Source organism: Equus quagga, chromosome 14, assembly GCF_021613505.1.
Source record: "Equus quagga isolate Etosha38 chromosome 14, UCLA_HA_Equagga_1.0, whole genome shotgun sequence".
In the NCBI taxonomy this organism is placed as follows: Eukaryota; Metazoa; Chordata; class Mammalia; order Perissodactyla; family Equidae; genus Equus; species Equus quagga.
This window is the reverse complement of record NC_060280.1, coordinates 22060475-22072913: the sequence shown is the minus strand read 5'-3', so window position 1 is coordinate 22072913 and position 12439 is coordinate 22060475. Positions and strand designations below refer to the sequence as shown.

General features: G+C 39.0%; 2 pseudogenes; both read right to left on the bottom strand.

The window, feature by feature from the left end:
* Window positions 1-2410: 2410 nt before the first annotated feature.
* Window positions 2411-3331, bottom strand: LOC124225825 (olfactory receptor 2D3-like; annotated as a pseudogene).
* Window positions 3332-8712: 5381 nt separating this feature from the next.
* LOC124225431 (olfactory receptor 2AG1-like) lies at window positions 8713-9659 on the bottom strand (annotated as a pseudogene).
* Window positions 9660-12439: the final 2780 nt, after the last annotated feature.

The following is a 12439-nucleotide window of genomic DNA, read 5'->3' as shown; positions in this document are numbered from 1 at the left end:
TCCTTTAAAAGCTGAAAAACTAGGGCCAGCCAGGTGTCGCAGTTGTTAAGTGCGCATGTTCCAGTTCGGCGGCCTGGGGTTCGCCAGTTCGGATCCCGAGTGCAGACATGGCACCACTTGGCACGCCAAGCTGTGGTAGGTGTCCCACATATAAAGTAGAGGAAGATGGGCATGGATGTTAACTCAGGGCCAGTCTTCCTCAGCGAAAAGAGGAGGATTGGCAGCGGTTAGCTCAGGAGTAATCTTCCTCCAAAAAACAAAAAATAAAAACCTGAATATTTGCTCTAGAAAAATGGACAGTTCCCAGAATGTGGTGACTTCGGGATCTTGTTAGTTTCTCACATGCTATTAGTCGTCTAGCCTTTACTGCACAGTCATTGATAGTCTGGCATCCAATCAGAAGTTTGTGTTTCATTTAAAAATATATGTCAGTATCTGTATTTTCTTACCCTCTTGACTCTACCAGTTTCTTATTGAGGTTAGTTATATGTTTTTATATAAAGCAAAGTGATCCATCCACTTTTTCAGTGATCATTCCAATTATGTGATATGACTTCTCTTATACTAAATAGCAAGCAAAGAGGAAGTGGTAAGGTGAGCTTTTGAATGGTCATGAGGCAACAGTATGTCTAAGGTAGGAGCTGTTATTTATAACATAGCTTTTCAAAGAATCTTTAGTGCAAGACTAATCTTTTGGTTCCCTGCATAGGTGGATGTTAGTCCACGTAATCCTAAAATAATATACATAGCATGTATACAGTGAATCTAGTATTGCTACACATTTATTCTTGTATACAAAATCATTCAATACACAATGCATTCAGTTCAATATGGACATCATCACATAAAATGAACACCTTTAGATACTCAGAACAGGCTATGAACACTGAAGCTGGAGCAGCCAGAAGTGGATGCGGCAAGCTTGACTTTCATCAGGGCTCATTTTCTGGCACGTGTCATCCTTACCTATAATCAGTTTGTTTGTAGATGCCCTAAGAGAAGGTCACGAAGTAAGAGCAGAATTCCCAGTTGAAATTGCCCCCAGTAAAAAAGTGCTCTCATACTCGTCGCACTTCGTGAAAGGAGAGTTTGAGTATGGTTAGCCGCACCATCTTTACATGACAAAATCCCTACAAACGGCTCCAAGGTAGACAGGGTGGAATGAGTCAGGGGCTATATGTAAGTCTGGTAAATGAAGTACAAAGAAATGAAGTATGTTTGTGTCATGGGATTTCTGTCAGGAGCTATGAAGAAACATGGGGGGAAATGGGCAGGCCAGTGATGGTCCCCAGCTATGTTTTCATGGCTCACAGGCCCTGCAACCAGGGATGGGAATTGGTAGTGTCCCTACATACAAATAAAGCATTGGGTCAATTCCACATAATACCTGGAGTTAGACCTTTAGTTGAGGGTTAGCGAGACGACAACAGTGGATTTTCTTCCATGGGAGGAGCAGTGTTCCTGATAAACATTGGTGAGAAGCTACAGGTAGGTCACCAGTGGTGCCTCTTCTGGAACATAGTAGTAATTAGGAAAGACTAAAGGGCCCGTTTCATCTCACAGAAAAATCTCCACCTTCTGGGATTGCTTCTCAAATGTCATCCATTCTCTTCTTCTTCCCAAAAAGAACTTAATGGGTACTGGCACAATCAAATCTGCGAAGAGGGGAAAGCATGTCTGAGGAGGGTCAGTTGTGGTATATTGGTGTCACAAGGGTTTCTAACCTGATGGTTCTGATGTAGGCAGGTTGCTTTTCAGTTCCAGTTCACTCAAGTTCGCAATTGTCCTTATAGGGTAGCAGTGTGTGACGTTTGAAAGATGTTTGCTGGAATATGAAATCCCACACATTATTGTCTATGCCAACAGCTCTCCCATATGTGGTTGAATTGGCTATAACAGTATGCTGGGACTCCACAGCAAAGAAAACAAAAGAAAAGAAAGAAAAAAACAAAACTAAAAACAAGATTCCTTATCAGAGTTTCAAGGTAAAAAAAATTGTTGATATTTTCTCACGGGAAATTCTAGATTCTAGCATACTGACATGTGGTAGAATTCCAAGATCTGTGGGTGGTTGTAGATGATGTGAACCAATAATTCAGTATAAATGAAGATTGTGTTCAATATTGTAAAATATTTATATGATATACTATAAATATAATTTATATATAATATAATAGCAAAAAAGCTGTTATGAGGCAAGCAAATTGCAACCACAGAGAAAAAGACTGAGCAAGATTCAGTAGACAAATTTGAAAACATCCTAGATGTACAAGGGTACTCTACGACCCTTACTGATATATCTGCTTAGAGAGAGTTCAGAGAGAAAGCTGTTAAAGATGTTGAACCACCTTGGAATGTTTTCATCCCCACAATTGTATATCAACATAAATCTCATTGCCTCTGAGAGGCTCTACCTTCCAAATACTTTCCTAAATGCCTCCTTCACATCCTTGTTCCTTAGGCTGTAAATGAATGGGTTCATCATGGATGTCATGACTGAGTAGAACATGGAGATTATCTTATCCCTCTCATTCGTTTTATTGGAATTTGGACACTGTGTAGGTAAATAATGTTGAGCCACAGAAGAAGACAACAACCATGAGATGAGAACCACGGGTAGAAAAGACCTTGAACTTGCTCTCACCTGACTGTATCCAACCCACAGTGGAGATAAAATTCCAGTAGGAGAAAAGGACGAAGGAGAGAGGACCAAGGAGAATTAGCACACCCATTGCAGAGATGGCCATCTCAGCTTTGTAGGTTTCTTCTGAAGCCAACTTCAAGAGTGCAAGAGGTTTACAAAAATGATTAATTACATTCTGTCTGTGGTATGAAAGACATAAAGTAAATGTCGTGTCTACTAGAGACACACAGCTCCACTAGCACAAGATCCTGTGGCCAGGTGGACAAAAACCCTGTGGGTCATGAGGGTGGAGTAGCGAAGGGGCTTGCAGACAGGCATATGGTGGTCATAGGACATCACTGCTAGGATAGAACTCTCTGTACACCAAGCTACTAGGAATACAATCATCTGAATGGAGCGCCCGGCAAAGGAAATAGCCTGTCTTGTTACTGGAAAATAGAATAGCATCTGTAGGATGATCATTGGAGAGAAACAGAGACCAGTAAATGACAGGTTTTTAAGGAAAAAGTACGTTGGTGTATGAAGTGGAGAGTCAACATGAATTAGCAGTATGATGAGCAGATTCCCAAACACAGTCAGTTGGTATAAGGTGAGAAGTATCACAAATAGCAGGATCTGGGTCTGCTGATCTGAAGAAAGCCCCAGCAAGATGAATTCAGTCAAATAGGTTTGGATTTCTGTGCCCATTAATGTTTATTTCTGTCCACATGTCAGCATAAATAGAGCAATCAAACATTGACGATGATGAAGCACCAAATCCTGATGGGGAAGATCTCACTGGAAGAACAAATTCTTGTAAACATTTAAAACACTTGACTTTCTAAATTTCCATCTCTATGTTCCTACTGAAACTATCTGAAAAAGGATGCTAACATGTTATATGGATTTGAAAAGATATAGAGTTCTGTCTTTAGAAGAAACCCTAGGGCTTTCTTTTTTCTAGTTTACTTTTTATTCAGCAGACTTTCACTTTCATTTCATCAAGGAGCAGAACAAATAATTAACTTTTCATTTATGTTTCCAAGGGATCCTTTATCATCCTTCCAAGTACAAAGGGAATTTTAAGAGATCATTTTAGATCATGTTATAATCCAAGTCCTGGTCGTTTCCTAAATTCTTCACTGGATCAGAGAATCAAGCCTGGATGGCAGTACTCAAGAGTAGGTCATGATGGGATCTTATCATCACAGAGCCAAGATAGTCGAGACGATGCAAGATTTAGGCAGCACCACACACTGTGGAAGTATCTAGTGCCCTTCAGGGAGACCAAATGCAGCCACAATAGCTGTCTGCATAGCTGCAATGTCTTATCTGGCACAACAGAGTTTGAACTCATTCATGCCACCATTTGTATCAGAATATCCAATCCGTTGAATAGGTGCATCAGTAGGAAATCAGCCAATGGTCCAATGCTTTGAAACCAAGCATGAAACACTATTCAAAGTCTATGCATTGCAGTACATCAGGAACAAGCAGAGAATAACATGGCTGAATCCAAGCTAATGGGGAAAGAGATTTGAAAGAGTTAGAGAAGGGAGCAGGGTCCCAGGAAAAGGGCTGAGACTCAGGGCTAGAGTCTGATATCCCTGGGAAGGATTGAAGTACTAGTCCTAGAACTGCTGATTAGAAGGGAGATGTCAGAGCCAAAAGTCAGCCCCTCTGGCAGGGCCTTCATGAGATAGAGGGAAGTCAAAGACTGCAAACATATAAGGATTTGTTTTCATATATAAGACCATAGATCTAGCTGGCAGTATAGGAAAAGTGTGGTCACATCAGCTGTAGTTGGACGACTGACTCATGAGCTGCCAAGTATGACTTGATTTCAAGACCAATGGGTGACAGTTGCCACCTGTATTTATTAAAACTTAAATAAAACAAAATATCATCTCTTGTAATAATATAACTATAGTTAGAAAATACTTGTTTCAATTTTATTTGTACATATATTATTTGTGTGTGTGTTGTGTGTACTGGGTCACAATGTAAACTGTTTTTCTTATTAATGGTCATTATAAAATCTTTAAAAAGAATATTGATATAGGTAAAATATACTTAAGGACATCAACAAAATAATCGATTACTGATCTCATTTTCCAATAATTTTTGATAAGTGCAATTTTTTCACTGCTTTATCATGGTAAACTTACATGTAATGAACTGTGTATATTTTATGTGTACAATTTGATGAGTTTTGACATGTGTATATAATAATAAGCTTTATAAGATTCTTATTAGTTTATTTACGATTATTTGTTTACAAGCTATCTCCCTGACATGGTTCTACATTTCTCCAGGGTAGTAGCCCTACCTCACTCCATATGTCTGCATCACTCAGCATAGAGTAAATTTTCAAGAAATATTCACTGACTGATGGAATTAATGAAAGAGCAACTGGATGCATCCTGCAATAAGCAGTCTGCATTCACACACACAGGCACTGGCACTCATACACACTCAAATACTACTGAGAACTAATCATCCTATCTAAAGCATAGTATAAAATTTGGAAGGCACAACAGATGAAAGTCCAGCTTCATGATATCCTTGGAATGAGGAGATCCTGTGACCAATCAGAAGGAGAAACACAAGGTATGATCACCTGGACTAATGGTGCAAGTGAGAAGGCATCAATGGCAGTCATTATTCCAGTAGAAATAGGAACAGGCCTTCAATATGCAATCCTGTTCTCTTTCTCATTCTTAGCCCTAGAGAGAATATATGGAATGTGGTGCCAAGCTGAATACGAGGGTACTGGGTCAAGGAGTGCCCACACACCCAGTGTTAGCATTTATGGAGCTCTGGATCCTTCCCACCTCCCAGAAAATGGGTGGTGAATTTCAAGAAGCTTTTATCTTGCATCCCAGGTATTCCCTGAGCCCAGTGAGTGTCACCAAGAGAGAATATGCTATGAGTGAAAGAGGAAGAGAACACGTGTTTTAAGAGGGATGAAAAGTCAGAGTACAGCAAGATTCTGGTGTTTTAAAGGATGTAGCTAGATTGAGAGATGATAGAGCTTTGGGTTTCTTGGGCCTCTCAGCGCACAAACTGACGCCCTCAGGTTGAGCCCAGTGGCAAGATTTCTAAGACTGAGGAACCTAGAGAAGAAAGAAAAAGAAAAATCTCCTCGCCCAAATAGACTATGGGGTGTAAAAATAAGGAGGTTGCTTCTCCCAGGACGGACTCATGATTTCTGGTTCCGGAGAGACTTGGTCCCTTCAGCATCTTCCCCTTTCTTACCTGGAAGCCTGAGATGAATTTGTTCTAAAGATGGGGAAGTACAAGTGAGGGGACTTCACAGTGAGTATAGCAGAGTGAGATCCAGAGATCCAAGCTGCAGATCCAGAGTTGGGTATTGGATTCCTGGTGATTCTCAGCTCTCTCTCCTAACAGCTGGGCAGGAACTGGACATTTCAGTGGATTCCATTCCAAGCTCGGACTGTATTCTTGAATGAGTTAAATACTTATTTTTTGAGTGCCAGCACTGAACCAAATCTTTTTCTGAGAGGATTCTTGAAAGATGAGGCCCTGAGAGATTACGTAAACAGAAAATTCCCTAGGGTTCTCCTTGGGCACAGTTCATTTGTATTATCTCCACTCACAGTGAAATACCATGGGACATTGTGTAATTTTTTTGCAATCATAGATGGAATTCTGTGAATCTTCTCTAATTCAGAATCCTTCCCTACACAAAGGAAAAATTTTCTAGGCTCTGAGCTTGAGAAGGACCCAAGGATTCATCCATTCTGTCCCTTCTCTCATTTTTAGAGCAGAATCAAGGGTGTAAACTTCATTCAAGCGGAAATCTGTGCATCCTTTATTTTAAATCCTCAGAAAAGTGGAAATTTTCACCCTTCTTCAGTATTTCTCTATTAAAATGGGTTACAATTATTGTTCTTTTGAGGATGTAGTGGTCACTGTTAAACAATGTTATCTGGTCCTAAAAAATAACAGGTTTGAGAAAATTTCTGTAGAAATTAAGGGTTTGAACCATATGAAAATACAAGGACAGATCCATATTTTTCTGAGGGATGCTAGGTTGAAATTACTCAATGTTATATTTTCTCATCAATGTTTATTTCTTTTTATATGAAAAATATTGTAACTTTATTATATTGGTTACTAAATTTTCTCCATCCACTTTTTCTTTTAATGGTAGCACTAATATAATTATGTATTTATTGCTCAAAAGTAATTTAAAAATTCTATCATTTAATTTTTTTATATTTCCTAATATGAAGTTTCTATTGAATCTAAACTCCATTCTTTCCATTATAGATATTTAATATAACCTAACTTTTATTACAATTTTTTTTCTTTTTTGGATTGTCTATCAAATTGCTATTTATTCTAATGAACAATGTTGAGTTGGGATTTCATATGTTCTTACAACTATCCAGAGGAATGGGACTAATTTGCCCATTCAAGTTCTCTCTACTGTGTTGCTGTTGCTTTTATTTTATTCAAATCAGTTTGCCGCAAATATATTTTCAATCTGTTAGTATATTGTAAAGAACATTTTATATTTTCCACTTAATTGGATTCAAAAGTTAATTCCTAATTGCTTAACTCTTTAGTGATTATTAGACTTTTCTCTATAATTTACAAGATTTAGTAACATGTCCACAGAATGGGATGGATGAGAAAGAAAAAAAATCAAGAAAGATTGAGATCAAATTTGGAAGATTGTGTAGATGCTTGTGACTTTTGTCCTGATAAATTATACGGAGAGAATTAGTGCTACTAACTATTATTACTATTTCCATATTATAGAAAAGTATAGTGGAATTCGCATAGATTTAGTGACTAATCTGAGGTCAGAGTTGAACTAAGCTACGACTCTATCCTTGGTCTAGTCCTAGGGCTCTCTCTCTTGCCTCGTGCTGTACCATTTCCCAGCATGTGAGCCTGGCTCCAGGTAAGTATCTACAAGGGAAGTTAGTGTTCTGATGCTGCAAGAAAATAGGTAATAAAAATAGGTAATATAAAATAGGTAATAGAAAGGATTTTTTTGTTGTGCTGACAGTAGAATAGTGATAAAAATGACCCTGTCCAGAGATTTAAAAAGATGAGTAAAAAGATATTTAGTGGAATAGAGTTGTTTGTTCCTTTATGTGATTGTTTTATAGAGAAAAGTTCTTCTTTGTGCTGTGAGTAATCAACTACGTTGACCCCTTTGGAACCTTTGTCATATATCCAGAGTTAGCACATATGGGAAAGACCTATGGAAGGAACGGGAAAGACCACTTCCATTTCAGATGTCAATTTTGAACACTTGTTCACATTCAGCAATAATAATTGGGGCAGAGGCGTTAAAGGAGCAGGTTCCCCGCAGAGAACTCGTGTACTATGATCCTCATTAACAAGTGTGCTGGCTGCTTTCACACACCAGCTTTAAGGCATTAATATTTTGTAACGAAGCTTATTTGTAAATAATATGTCAATAGAAAGCGCTTGCCTGTCTTAATGTAACATGGGCCACTGGAGGGACTGATGCTAGAATCCAAAACATAGATATCTGATAGGAATTTTTTCCAGAGTCTGGAACTCTGGTGTGGATCTGGGAAGATCTGTGCACAGTAAAGCGTCTAATATTATATGACTACAAGTTCACAATAAGAAAGAGATACGAACTGAGAGATTTTGCCACTAGCAACTAGTAGTAAAGTCTAACATTTGTGTCTTTATTCAATATCTTCATTTTTCTCTTGAGTTTTTATTTCCTTCTTTAAATAGACCTATCAAAAAAACATTCTAGCAAACTTCCTATGTGATTGGGTATAGGATTGTTGTAGGGAGAGGAAAGAAAAATATGAAGTGAAAAATAAGATCATCTCTGAATGAGAATTTCAAGCAGATCCTGGGATGTTGATCAGAGGAATGAATACATCCTTAGCTATTGAAACAGATGGCTGATGCAGACAAAATTTTGTCTCTAAGGCCAAATGAGGACTTACCTCCAGTGTGTTAGATTTTCAGAATTATCAAAATGTGGAAGGAGATAGCTTAAGACGAAGAGCAGATATGGGGCCTCATCTAGAGGCACTAGGGCTTCCATATGACATTGGCATCTACAGTCTCTGGACAGAAGTTAATCTCCCCAGTACTCTCCTGAAGGCCTCCATTACCTCCTTGTTTCTCAGACTATAGATAAGTGGATTCAGTACTGGAGTAATGATAGTATAAAATAGAGAGAGGATGTTGTCCTGTTGAGGTCCATGGTATAAACTGGGCTGGATATACATAAACATGGCAGTCCCATAGTACATTCCTACCACAGTCAGGTGAGAAGAGGCCATGACCAGAGCTTTCTGCCTTCCCTCTCCTGAGGACATGTGGAGTGTAGCAATTGGGACAAAAGTATAGGAGGCAAGGATAGCAGTAAAGGTGGGTATGAGGAAGGTCACACCCATCATGTACACCATGAGCTCACATCTGGAGGTATCTACACAGGCCAACTTCAGCAAGGGTGAGTTCTCACAGAGCAGGTGTTTTGTTTCCTGGGACATGCAGAAAGGAAAGTGCATGGTATATGAGGTGTGTATCACAGCATTCAGGAGTGCCAGGATCCAAGATGTGGCCATGATTAGCCAGCAGATCTTTGGCCTCATAAGGACCATGCAGTTCAGAGGATGATAAATGGCTACATACCTGTCATAAGCCATGAATGCCAGTAGGAGGTCCTCTGCACCTCCCAAGGTGAGAGGTCTACTAACATCTGAAAGGCACAGTCCCCAAAGGAGATGGCGTTCTCCCCAAGCAGATGATCCACAAGTGTTTTGGGAGTAACTACAGATGCAAACGCCAAGTCCATGAAAGAAAGCTGGCTGAGCAGGAGGTACACGGGCACCTGGAGCCGGGCAGCCATTGCAGTGACCAGGAGCAGCAGGCCATTGCTGGTCAGGGCCAAAATGTACAGGGCTGAGAGTGTGACACACAGCAGCTCAGGAGACCTGCTGTCATTCAGAATCCCCACCAAGATGAAGTCACTTCCCAAGGTGGAGTTCCAGAGCTCCATTCTGTGCTTCTTTAGTTATCTGAGATTTTACAAAATCTAGGTAAGGTAGGTCTGATGTGATCACTGGGGACTCCCTGGATTTACAGTGTTACAGCCTTTGGTCAGCAGGAATTAACTGCTCAGTTTATGGCACCATATTATACTCTTTCATTCATCAGTTAACTCGCCAAGTATGTACTGATCACTTATTTTTAAAACAGCACATTTCTTCCCCGTTTCTGACATTTCCTTCAGTGTTAAAGGAGTACCATTTGTGCAATAAATTTGGACTTGTCTTTGCCTCATCATCCCACTCACTTCTTCTGAGAAACAGGGAGCAAATTAATGGGAAATATTAAAGGGAAAATCTGGGCAAATACTATGCAGCCTCTTTCTCTTCTTTTTGAGAGTTGAAAGGTCATTAAGGAGGCTTGATACACATCCCCATCTCTCTCCCCCAGGTTTTGAACCAATTGAGAAAGTTATTTGTGCAGACCCAAATATTATCTCTTTTTTTCATAAAGCAAAAACTGAAGAATGTAGCTTAAAAGTCAGCGGACAATGGGATCCCTAATACCAACCCCCAAATGGATATAATTATCTTTGCAATCAAGGCAATGCAGGGCCAAGTCAGTACTTCCCACAAAGAAGGGCTAGTGGGACAGGGGAAGAGAACAAGCCAAGTAATGTCTATTGTCTTTCCCCCCAAAAGAGAGAAATTTATTCCCGCTTATTCTCCAATTTGATTATATTCCTCCCCCTCCCTTGGGAAGAAATAAGGGGAGAGTCAAGACTAGGTATCTTACATCCCCTCTCACCCCTATTGTGTGCCAGGCACTATGATAGTTCCCAAGTACAGTGGGATACCAGTCACACTCTTGTGAGGAACATTTAAAAATGGGTGTAATTACAAATTGTAAAATGTATCACAAAGGGAAAGAATAGACAGTAATTCTCACATAGATTGGTAATTAAGGAAAATCTCTGAGAGTGTGAATTTTAAGCTCAATTTGAAAGATAAGCATAAATTATCCAAATGAAGAGAGGTGAAGAGATATCAGGCAGAGGATACACCATGTGTAGAGTCTCCAAAATAGAAAAGAGCTTGTAATTTCTGAGGAGCTAAAGGAAGCCTGATGAGGTGGGTACTACTTGAGATAAATTTGGAGAGAGACATGCTCCAAATCATGCTTGGCCTTTTAGGGTATACGGAGTGCAATGCAAAGCTATTTAATACATATGTGTATACAGGTGTGACATCATGGAATTTATATTTTAAAAAGATAAGTCTTACAGTTGTGTGGAGAAGTAATAGGTAGAAGGTAGGTAGGTATAGGTAATAGGTAGATAGGTAATAGGTAATAGGTAGAAGTAGTACTAAAGGTAGAAGATGGACAAGAGTACACAGAGGAAGAGATGTGCAGAGATGATTGTGGTCATCCAAGTGAGATGGACCAGGGAAATGGCACAGGTATCATGGATTCAAGATACATGTTGGAAGTAGAATCAACAATTGGTGATCTGATCGACTAGATATTTTCAATGGAAATCAGGCAGAAGAAGCCAGTTTGGGAGGTGATGAATACAAGAATTGAGAGTGTTTAAGGAACTGGAAACTCTCAAGAGGATGAAGATTATTTGCTCAGCGTGAGTAGATGAATGGGATAGATGGAAGGGCACAAGGTACTGACTTAGTGGGAAAGCATGGAATGCAAGGGCTGTTTTCTCTTGCAAAATGCATAGTTTGCTGATTCTACATCGTTGTGTCCTTCTTACTAATACCATCCTAGCCCTCATTCTCTTTTTGTTGAAATTTTGTGATAATGATTTATACCTCATATTTTGACTTATCTAAGATGTTGTGAATAAAACACAATTCAAGTAGTCAAAGTCCCTGGGCTTTATATTATATCTTTCCCACAGATGACATGATCTTATCTAAACATTTTGATGCTCAAGTTTCTCACCTATAAAATGGGAATAATATTAACCCTACATGACTATCTCGGAGATCTCTTATAGAAGTTCTACACAATTGTCATCATATTTTTTTAATTTTTAAATTTTTTACTTTTATGGCTGTCATCACAGAGTAGAATCTTAATTTAAGTATTTAATTTGCTAAGTATGAGTAATTCTCTTGTTGCCTTCGAAAATCTCTCTTCGTCTTTGACTTTTGACAATTTGATTGTGATGTATCTCAGTGAGGACTTCTTTGGATTATTTCCAATGAGCCCAATTTTGGATCCATGGGCTTCTTGAATTTGGATGTTGATTTCTTTCGTCAAATTTGTGAAGTTGAGGAAGCAGGAGGAATGTGTTAAAGGAGTGTAATTGAGAAGTTGGAATCAGATAAAATTATGGGAACTTTATGTTTAGACTGGAGGCAAGGAGGTGAGGATGGATACAAATGTTTATCAATTAATAAAAGGAGGAATAAGATCAAGGGAAGCTAGTAAGGCAGGGCTGGTGGATTTGAGAGTGATTACATCTGAACTCAATAATCTCAGTTAAGAAGGAAACATGATTATCTGCTAAAGGCGCAAAAGTGAAGCATGAGAAGAGGGTGAAGTTTTGAATGCTTGGTGAGAAGAATAGGAGATGTTGCTAAATAAGTAAAATCAAAAGGATTTCTTGATGGAATTGAGAGATTAACTAAGCTTGAAAGGCAGGAAATATCACCAATGTTTTGGGTTGTGTGCAGATATTTTTTTCTTAATCCTAGGTATAGAATCAGAGAAGGTGGGTGGCACTGACGTAAAGTTGGAGATTTGTAAAAGAGGTAGTATGAGAGACAAGAA